Source organism: Capsicum annuum, chromosome 4 (genome assembly GCF_002878395.1).
Source record: "Capsicum annuum cultivar UCD-10X-F1 chromosome 4, UCD10Xv1.1, whole genome shotgun sequence".
Lineage (NCBI taxonomy): Eukaryota > Viridiplantae > Streptophyta > Magnoliopsida > Solanales > Solanaceae > Capsicum > Capsicum annuum.
In genome coordinates, this window is record NC_061114.1 from 115,976,832 (window position 1) to 115,988,232 (window position 11,401).

Sequence of the window (11,401 nt, forward strand, 5' to 3'; positions counted from 1 at the left end):
TCTATAAATATGGGAACCTCTTCCAAAATCCTAATTTCAATATTTTTCTCTTCCAATTCTCTTAATTCTCTTGAGAAGAGAAATAACTAGGGTTTCAATTAAGAACCCTAATTTTCCAAAAATCATCCATAAATTCTTTAAGATTTCTTCAACAATAAAGTTTCTCATAGTGTGGGCTTCAAGAATTATTTATTATAACTACGAATAGAGTCTCAAACATTAGAGTTCATCCAATTTCAAAGGTTAAGGTATATAGATTTTGATTCTTGGGTCTCTTTCGTCCAAAAGCTCAAGAACCTTTTTTTTTTAAAACTAAAATATTTTTATGTTTATGAGTTGTTAATGATTTGTATGAATTGAAATGAATGACACTTCCTAAATACTTAATGCGATGTCCTAAGGATCTTGAAAGGGAAAGTGTGTTATGATGCCCAACTACTTAAAGTGATTCTTTAACGATTGTGATAATACATGAATGATTGTAATGATGAATGAATGCTTTTAATGATGAATGAATGATGGTAGTGATGAATGGATAATCGTGATGATGCATGAATTATTTGTGATGATGAATGATTATGTCTTACTTTTAGGTTATCGAGCCCTGAGGGTATTTATACCTGAAAATAGAGCTGTTGTCTAGAGCCCATTTCAGTTTCTCGATAATTCTAATAGAGCTATGATTCTCAGAACTCAGTGAACTATAGAACTCTTTATCCTCAGACAAGTGCAAAGCTTAATAAGGCTCAATAAATCCAATTATCTCTGTAATCTCTATATCGCTAGTAATCTAGCCTCAGACTTGTAATTAGCTCAATTCTAATAGTATTCAAGTGATTCAATTCTAATCACAGATGCAATTTGAGTAATTTATTCAAACTCTGTATCATCAGTCAGATATGGAACTAAGTAATCTCAGCGTCACTCAGTCAGATCTTTTGAGAAACATGATCAGTATCAGATTCAGTTCAGTTGTGCTCAGTTAAGAATTAAGTCAGAGTATTTCAGTTAGGAGTAGAAACTAGCACCGAGCGAGATCAAGGATCGGAACTCACCTGCTAGTAGAGGGTGTGTTTCTTAGAAGTAATCCTTGTTCTCCAGAACTACGTAGACAGCGTAGGTTGAGATGTCACACCTATTAGTTGAGGGTGGATTAGAGACATCATACCTACTAGATGAGGGTAGATGAGGTGGCTTAACCTTCTAGATGAGGGCTCCACCATTCTCGTTTGAGGACCTGCTAGCTGAGGGTCACATAGAGTTGTCTTTACCAGTGGTGCAGTAATGACACCCTTCCAACTGGGGCATAGGTTGGACCCCACCTGTGGTAGGTCGGGGCATGTCGGTTAAGTGACTACTTTGCCTAGTTTCAGTTTTAGGTTTAGTCTCAGTTTCAGAATTAGTCTTCAGAAATTAGGACTGTCCGATATAGTCATCTATAATTGTGAGGAACTCAGATAGTTCCATTGATTTATGGGCTATCCCATCAGACAGACTTGGTCTCACACATAGTTATTTGATATTATATTTAGAGATATGCCGTCAGACAGGCTTGATCACAGTATCAGATTTCTATTAAGAATTCTTGTTATCAAATTCTGATATAATCATATTTCTTATCATTGATAAAGCATCCAAAATCATCTGTTAGAAAGGCAATCCTGTCAGTCGAAAGTAGTGAGTCCAAGAATTCAGTCATTGATGTAAGCACAACTAGATCCTCAGTTATCAGTATCAGATGAGTAAGTGATTCAGTATCTCAATGTCAGTAGTGAGTTCAGTCTGCAGTAAAGTGGTATCTGAGTTTTATTTTCTAGAGCTGCGATAATTGTGTTCATGTTCTGTACATTTATGTATGCGTTCTCATGCGGCATTTTCATGATTATTCAGTTTAGATATTGCATATGCATGAACCCTTGCATTAACCTACCCCGTCTACATACTCGGTATATTTTTGTACTGATGCATTTGCACTATGGTGTTTTATTTGGCACCATAGGTTTAGAGGAATAGGATCTAGATTATCCTCAGTAGTTCAGTCCCTATCAGTAGCAATGGCAATGAGTCCTCTTCTTTCGAGGATGAATCTCAGTTTACAATTATTATTTTAGATTTTATTTATTTTTAGTTGGTGGAGTTAGTTGGGGACCTGTACCATCAACTCCACAGTTCAGACAGTTTAGAGGCTTTTCAGACGAAGGTATTAGTATTCAGTTTTCTGTATTATGATTATTTATATTGTGTTGAATCTTATGGCTAGTTTTGCATTTATTTTCAAAATTATGCAGTGTACAAGTACAGATATCAGTAAAGGGTTAGCTTGTGGTCCTTCGAGGTCATAAGTGTCGTGTGACGTCTAGGGATGAGACCTCAGGGCAATACATACTTGGTATCAGAGCCTAAGGTTCAAGAGTGTCCTAGGGAGTCTGAAAAGCCGCATCTAGTAGAGTCTTGTACATAGGTGTATAGCGCGCCACATTTATGTGCAAGAGGCTACAGGATGTTCTTAGGAGCAGTTTCCCTTCTTTCAGTGATCATTTCGTGCGAGTGAGCATTAGCTCAAGTTGTTCCTCAGTCTAATCCACTTCATTCTTTTATTTACAGAGTATGCCTCCTTGCAGAGACTTTGTCCATAGGGCTGATGATCAGCCCCCTCAGCTAGTAGATCTTGAAAATGAGAGTGTGTCGCATACAGAGTTTTGGGCAGCTTTCCAAGCACTAGCCCAGGTGGTGACTAATGTTCATGACAATCGTCAGGCTGTAGTCCCACCTCAGCAAGATGGGAATTTTTCTGCAGCCAGGATTAGAAGCTTCATGAAAATGAACCCGCCCAAATTATTTGGATCAGTAGTAGCTGAGGATCTGTAGTTATTTCTTAAGGAGGTAAAGAAGATCACCCGAATTATGTATGTATCAAAGAAGGAGAGTGCTAAGTTAGCATCTTATAGGTTGAAAGATATTGCTCATGATTGGTAGTGATGTGGGAGAAGAGTAGAGGGGAAAATGCAGCTCCTATGACTTGGCTAGAGGTTTAGAGTGCCTTTCTAGATAGTTTTTTCTCGCTAAAAATTGGAGAAGATAAGGTATAAGAGTTTATAAACCTAAGGCAAGGCTCCATGACAGTGAAAGAGTATTGTCTTAAGTTCAACCAATTCGCTAAGTATGCTCCTCACTTGATTGCTGACCCTAGAACGAGTTTGAGTATATTTTTGACTGGGGTATCAAGTGATGTGTTGAAAGAGTTTAGAGCTACCATGCTCAATAGAGATATGGATCTTTCTAGGCTAATGATGCATGCACAACAAATTGAGGCAGATAAGATGAAGGAGAAAGAGAGAGTGAGTAAGAGAGCCAAGACAGGTAGTCGTGGTTTCTCGCAGGCAGAGTCTCAAGGTGGTAGTGGTTCTCAGTATGGTCAGAGATTTTTAGTCCCAGCTCCATCTTCATCTAGTGTACTCGCACCTGCATTTGGGGGTATCAGATTTGAGGGAGTGCCAAACTCCAAAGCCTAGAGTAGTACTAGTGGTGTTCGTACCTACCCATTGTATGAAGAATGTGATAAGAGTCATAAGGGTGTACGTAGAGTCGGAAGTGATGTGTGCTTTGGATATGGTGAAACCAGTCACAAAGTTCAAGACTATCCTAAGCCAGGTCCCCGAAGTCAGCGTAGTCGTCCTTCAGCTCATAATAGATTGTATGCACTTCAAACTCACCATAATCATGAAGATCTCCCTCACATAGACCCGGGTATGTTGTAATCCCTTCATCTGTATGGCATGCATTGATAGATCCTTTGCTCCTATTTTGAGCTTATGTGTTAGCATGAGTCATGCATAAGTTTCAAATCATGATCGATCAATTATGACCCAACCTGTAGGTGCCCCACGCACCGCTCCAGTATTTTAGTGATGTGTGTTTCAAGGGATATAGAGTCCCAAGGGGGAGATACCCATGGTATTATGATGTTGTATACCATTAGATTCATCTCGATGGATGTTCAGATTTTTTTATAAAGTTAGTATCAATCATTGTTGCATTGTCAGTCGTGCTTTCAAAAGTCAGCTTGGCCGGACATTCATGCACTAGATTTGCACATCTAGTAGAAAGAGTTCAGCTTGTCAGCGTGTGTTCAATCATGTATTCATGAGATCAACCCAGTTATGAGTCCATGCATCAGATATGCATGTGTATTATGAGAATTCAACTATGAATATCATCAGTCGAGTATTCCATGCATCATATATGATGCCTAGTGTGATAAGTCTATATGTCAGTCGTTCCAGTTACGTAGTCCTGATCTGAGATATTTCCATATCTTGAGTAAGTTTTGTTGATCCGTATTCTCATTCTATCAATCGACATTCGAGGATGAATGTTCTCAAGGGGGAGATAATGTAATGCCCCGCAAAGTCCTTTTCCAGTCTGACCCTTAGAACGTATTTGGTAAAGCAAAAATCCGAGTCAAAATATAAGAATCTATTTGACCATAAATTAAGATCATAGAGGTCCCCTAACCCATGGTCGAGTTGAAAGGTTTCCTATAGTTCAAGTTTTAGTGACCGTCAAAATTTGTGTCAACTTCAATCTACAATATATCGATATATATGGAGAACCAGGTGGATTTCTACATATCAAATGAAATATCTTTGAATTATATTTCCAATGATACCAATTACGCCTACATCTGATATCAGAGTAAAGAGTTATGCCCATTTTACTTCAGCCTGTCAAACTGGAAAATGGTGACGACGTTTCTAATGGGTTACAACATTTCTGACGACCTTTTTGACGACGTCGTCAGATTCTGAAGACATTTCTGATAACGTCATTAGCCCTGGGCATAAAATCATAAAAATCCACCCTTTTATAACAATATTTTACGATGGCCTGTCACAGGTTTGACGGCCTATCACAAACGTCGTCATCCTTTTTTTCAGCAATTTAGAGACATTTCAGTAATTTCCCTCTATAAATATGGGAACCTCTTCAAAAAACCTAATTTCAACATTTTTCTCATCCAATTCTCTCAATTCTCTTGAGAAGAGAAATAACTAGGGTTTCAATCAAGAACCCTAATTTTTCGAAATCATCCATAAATTCTTTAAGATTTCTTCAAGAATTATTTATTATAAGTGCGGATAGAGTCTCAAACATTAGAGTTCATCCAATTTCAAAGGTTAAGGTATATAGATGTTGATTCTTGGGTCCCTTTCATCCAAGAAGTTCAAGAACCTTTTTTTTTAAACTAAAAGATTTTTAGTTTATGATTTGTTAATTATTTGTATGAGTTGAAATGAATGTTTAATGTGTTGTTGAGTTTTTTTTATTCATGTTTGCCTACAAAATTTATAAACTTTGACCTTAGTATGTGGAATTCATGTGATGCTTGTGATAGATCCTCTTGAAGTTGTTTTTCCATGTGATGTGTTCATGACTTTTGGATATAGAAATGGTTGAATAAGTGAAGAATATTCCCCATAGGTTTGATAAAGAGCTTAGATGAAGCATAAAAGCCATTATAGTATGTTGAATGTAAAACTCCAAATTATGAGTTAGTCCATGCATGCCTTAGTGAGTGAAATGTGCCAATATAGCATGAACTCCCCAAGTAGGTGTAAAATCGTTCATGTCTAGTGGTTGTTGAAAAACCCCAAGGAACAAGTCGAGATATAATGGTTGTAAATTCCCCAATTTTGTGCTCTTTGATATATGCTAAGCTTTTAATACATGTCAAGTGGTTAGCAAGTAAATAGTGACATGTTAGTATGAAGTTTCCCCCTAATCAAGTGATATCCAAATACATGACAAGACCGATATAGGTATGAAGTACTTGATGTAAGATCTCGTTGAATGGGGTATAATCTAATAGCATGTCTTCCCTAGGCTAGTATATGATTATGAATAGAGGTCTATGTTTCCTAAATACTTAATGCGATGTCCTAAGGATCTTGAAAGGGAAAGTGTGTTATGATGCCCAACTACTTAAAGTGATTCTTTAACGATTGTGATAATACATGAATGATTGTACTGATGAATGAATGCTTTTAATGATGAATGAATGGTCGTAGTGATGAATGGGTAACCATGATGATACATGAATGATTTATGATGAAGAATGATTATGTCTTACTTTTATGTTATCGAGCCCTGAGGGTATTTATACCTGAAAATAGAGCTATTTTCTAGAGCCTATTTCAGTTTCTCGATAATTCTAATCGAGCTATGATTCTCAAAACTCAGTGAACTATAGAACTCTTTATCCTCAGACAAGTCCAAAGCTTAATAAGGCTCAGTAATCTCAATTATCTCTGTAATCAGCTCAGTTCTAATAGTATTCAAGTGATTCAATTCTAATCACAGACGCTATTTTAGTAATTTATTCAAGCTCTGTATCATCAGTCAGATACTATTATGCAATATTTTTTCCGTTATCTATGGAACTAAGTAATCTCAGTGTAAATCAGTCACATCTTTTGAGAAACATGATCAATATTAGATTCTGTTTAGTTGTGCTCAGTTAAGAATTCAATCAGTGTATTTCAATTGGGAGTAGAAACTAGCACCGACCAAGCTCAAGGATCAGAACTCACCTACTAGTAGAGGTTGTGATTCTTAGAAGCAATCCTTGTGCTCCAGAACTACGTAGCCAGCGTAGGTTAACACATCACTCCTATTAGTTAAGGGCTGATGAGAGACATCATACCTGCTAGATGAGGGTGGATGAGGTGGCTTGGCCTACTAGATGAGGGCTCCACCATTATCATTTGAGGACCTACTAGATGAGGGTCATATAGAGTTGTCTTTACTAGTGGTGCGATAATGACACCCTTCCAACTGGGGCATAGGTTGGACCCCACCTGTGGTAGGTCAGGGAATGTCGGTTAAGTGACTACTTTCTACAGTTTCAGTTTTAGATTCAGTCTCAGTTTCAGAATTAGTCTTCAGAAATCAGGACTGTCAAATACAGTCATCTATCATTGTGAGAAACTCAGATAGTTCCATTGATTTATGGGCTATCCCATCAGATAGACTTGGTCTCACGCACAGTTATTTGATATCATATTCAGAGATATGCCATCAGACAGGCTTGATCACAGTATCAAATTTTTATTTAGTGTTCTTGTTATTAAATTCAGATATAATCAAATTTCTTATCATTCATAAAGCTTCCGAAATCATCTGTTAGAAAGGTTGATCTCTAATCCTGTCAGTCGAAAATAGTAAGTCCAAGAATTCAGTCATTGATGTAAGCTCATCCAGATCCTCAATTATCACTACTAGATGAGTCAGTGATTTAGTATCTTAGTGTCAGTAGTGAGTTCAGTCTGCAGTAAAGTGGTATTTGAGTTTCAGTTTCTAGAGCTGCGATAATTATGTTTATGTTCTGTGCATTCATGTATGTGTTCTCATGTGGTATTTTTATGATTATTCAGTTTGGATATTGCGCATGCATGAACCCTTGAATTAACCTACCCCTTCTACATACTCGGCATATTTTTGTACTGACGTATTTGCGCTATGGTGTTTTATTTAGCACCATAGGTTCAGAGGTACAAGATCTAAATTATCCTCAACAGTTCAGTCCCCGTCAGCAGCAGTAGCAGTGATCCCTCTTCTTTCGAGGAGAAATCTCAATTTACTATTATTATTTTAGATTTTGTTTATTTTTAGTTGGCAGAGTTAGTTGGGGACCTGTCCCATCAACTCCATAGTTCAGATAGTTTAGAGGCTTTTTAGACAGATGTATTAGTATTCAGTTTTCTGTATTATGAGTATTCTTAGATGTGTTGAACCTTATGGCTAGTTCCATATTTATTTTTGACATTGTGCAGTGTACATGTAAAGATATCAGTAAAGGGTTAGCTTGTGGTCCTTCGGGGTCATAAGCATCGTGTGATGTCTCAGCATGAGATCTCGGGGCGTTAAACTATCAATATGTTATACTTTATCAGATATGTTACAGTTTTGAACCTTATGGCCTTTTAGTTCATGTTTCCATATTTATATAGTATATAATGTAGTATACAGGTCCAGATATTAGTCATGGGTTAGCTTGTGGTACTTCGTGGTCATATGCACCGTGTAGCATTCCGAGTACCAGATTCGGGGCATTACAGCATCGTTAGTATGATTAACCTTATTTGGACTATTCTAGTAATCTTGAAACCACAATTTAGGTAGAGTTGACATAATTTATCATGTTTCTAGGGGGATTACCAATCTTAGAGTGGATTATAGCCTATGTACCACCAAGAAGTGAATTTAGATACCTTAGCCTTGTTTGGGTATAAATTTCTTTAATATGGAATTCGAGGATTAGAAGTGGGTTCTTTCGAACCACCTTAGGTCAAGACTTGTTTCCTTGTGAACTTATTTACGAAAGTTAGACATAGTTGAGTCTAGTATGCCTTTAGTGTAAGGTTAGTTCGTGACTTAGCGAATGACAATGGTAATTTCCTTCGAATAATAATTAATGGATCATGGCCATTATATTCCTCAAATATGTGATATTTGGTCTATAGAGATAATATTCCTCATAGATGTGATATTTGGCCTATAGAGATGATATTCCTCATAGTTATGATACATGGCCTATAGATACGAGGTGCCTTATAGAAGTGATGTGCCTTATTGATATTATGCCTCCTAGATGTGAGATGCCTCGTAGAGATTATTTATGGCCGATAGATACGATATGCTTCATAGATACTATTGATAGCTTATAGATGTGATATGCCTATGTTATGCTTCATAGTGTGCTACGACTTATAGATATGAGATGTCTTAAAAATATTATTATCGATATGAGTTCCTAATATGTATGTGGGCCTAAGGGTGAGACTATGATGTTATAATTATTTTAAACACATTAGTTGGCCAAAGGCCTCGTTATGATATTGGTTGGATATCTGGAAAATGTTTATCCTTGTAAGGAATGCGATTGTAGTTTATGAACTTATGGATGCTTATGGTTCCATTGTTTGAATACTGGTGATGGCATGCATAGATTTGGTACATTCATGATCATTAAATTAGTAAATGATATGATTCTATCAAAAATATGATCTTGTTATTATTTTTCCTTATTAAGGGTTAAAGCCCACTTTTCACCTTAAAAACAGATTTCTTCATGACAATAACTGCCTGTCTTAATGGATAACTAATATATAAAAGCGATTAATGATGATGTTTTAAGGATCTGACAGAGATAGATTTTAGTTTATGATTTAATACTATTAATTATTCAGTTGTGAGAGATTCTGACCCTTTCCACACTTATACAATGATTTAGTCCTAAATTTTACTCTGGGCAATGGATTTATAGATTTATACTCTTTTTAACAACAACTTAAGTCTGTGTACTATTTATATCTATATACACATCTCTCTAGTATGGGACAAAGGAAGATGATATATTAATCATATAAATTTTGCATAAAACCCAATGCTAGATTTTAGTATTGATGTTATATATTTGTGATGATGATTATAATGATACTGCTTATATACTCGATAAGACCGGAGGATATTATGGTGATATATTAATACCCATCAAGGACAGAGGATATTATGATGATGATATTGATACCCGATAGGGCCGAAGGATATTGTAACGATCATATCGATACCCGAAAAAGCTGATGGTCATTGTGATAATGATATTAATACCCAACAGGGCCGGAGGATAATTGTGATATTATACCCGATAAGGCCAAAGGATTATTATATTGATGTGCCTATGTTTACATCTACCGATTCAAGTCCGTCTAGCCCTATGTATAACATATACATGGTAAGGTCATAGGGTGATTATGATGATTATTGAAGGGGGATTGCCTATCTACAATATGCACCTATATCTATCAGCCATATGGGAGAGGGGTTGTATAGGTTTGGGTGATGACTATGCCTTGTGGTATATTGTATTCCAATTGAACCTTCTAAGATTGGGGCGGTAGGGGTAAGTGAAAGGCTAGGCTAGGTATTAGTTGTTTGGACTAATCAGTTACTTGTATTTTCATTGATATTGTTATGACCATTATTATGATCATTGTTATGGCTAGTTTGTGGCAGATTAGTTATTAATTTGGTATCGAGATTCGACGAATGATTCTGGCCTTTCTACCTTACGATCTCATTATTGTGCATGATTAACTCATAATTTGTTGTATGAGTTAGAAACCCTGAGTATGCTAACACTTATTCCTGCTATGATTATGAGGTATTAAAATGCTAGTATGATGACTTAGGCTATACTTTGAGTGGAACTTGTTATGTATATATATATACATATATATATCTATATCTAGATACATGTATCTTTGGTTTACCTTATGTCCCTCCTTTCATTCATTCAGATTGTATATTCATTCCTTGGCCTTGTATATTATTACATATCCATTTTTCACCCTTTATCCGTATATTGGCTAGGGAAATATTATTTAGTGTTGAGATTCTTGAGTATGGATGGAATAGGATAGTTCATCCTTGATACTTTCTTAGCCTTATTATGTTAGTTTCCTGGCTATGAGTAGAATATTTTCCTTTACTATCTCACTAGATTTATTATATGATTGCTGGACACTTAGGTTTAGTTTTCATTCTGTTTATATGTTTTATGTATCTACATTATCTTTGGAGCTCAGTTGGCAATTGCCTACTGAGTACCACGTGTTTAGTACTCATACTACACTTCTATAACCTACAGATCATAGTACAAGTTATTGCTATTTATGTGTGAGTCATGAGGAGCAACCATGGTTCAAAGAAATTGAGTGAGCTCTTGACATCTAGAGTTTTACTTACCTTCTTTTTATGCATTAGACTAGTCTCTATATTGTATTCAGAGATGGTTGTATCTGTATATTCATTAAGTACCTCTTTTGTATCCTGGTTATGTAAGAAGATCTTATACTTATACCACTAGGTTTTGGGACTATATTATGTATTTGATCTTTTATTACCTTTATTTCGTATTCTTTTCTTTATCTATTTAGGTAGTCTTCTACTTGCTATTTTGGACTACGGGTTTGGCTTGCCTATTGGTGGGTTATAGTAGGCGCCATCATAACTTAAGAAATTAGGCCGTGTCATGAAAGTAGGCAATATGGGTATTGTTAGCTTTATTTTAAAATGTAGATTCTATATTTGTACATTTTTGTTGATTTCGAGGCCATTTGAAAGGGGAAAGCTTTGCGTTGAAGGGTTTGTGTCTTGGATTTGGATTTTGGCTGAGTATTATATATATATATATATATGTGAATTTAAGCTATGCGCATAGGTAATAATCATAGAGATCGTATTTTAATAATATTATTATTGTTGTGTTGCCCGTGTAAGGGCCTTTTCTGATGCTATGGGCCTTTTTGTGTATTGGTTGTTTTCTTCATGATATAAATCC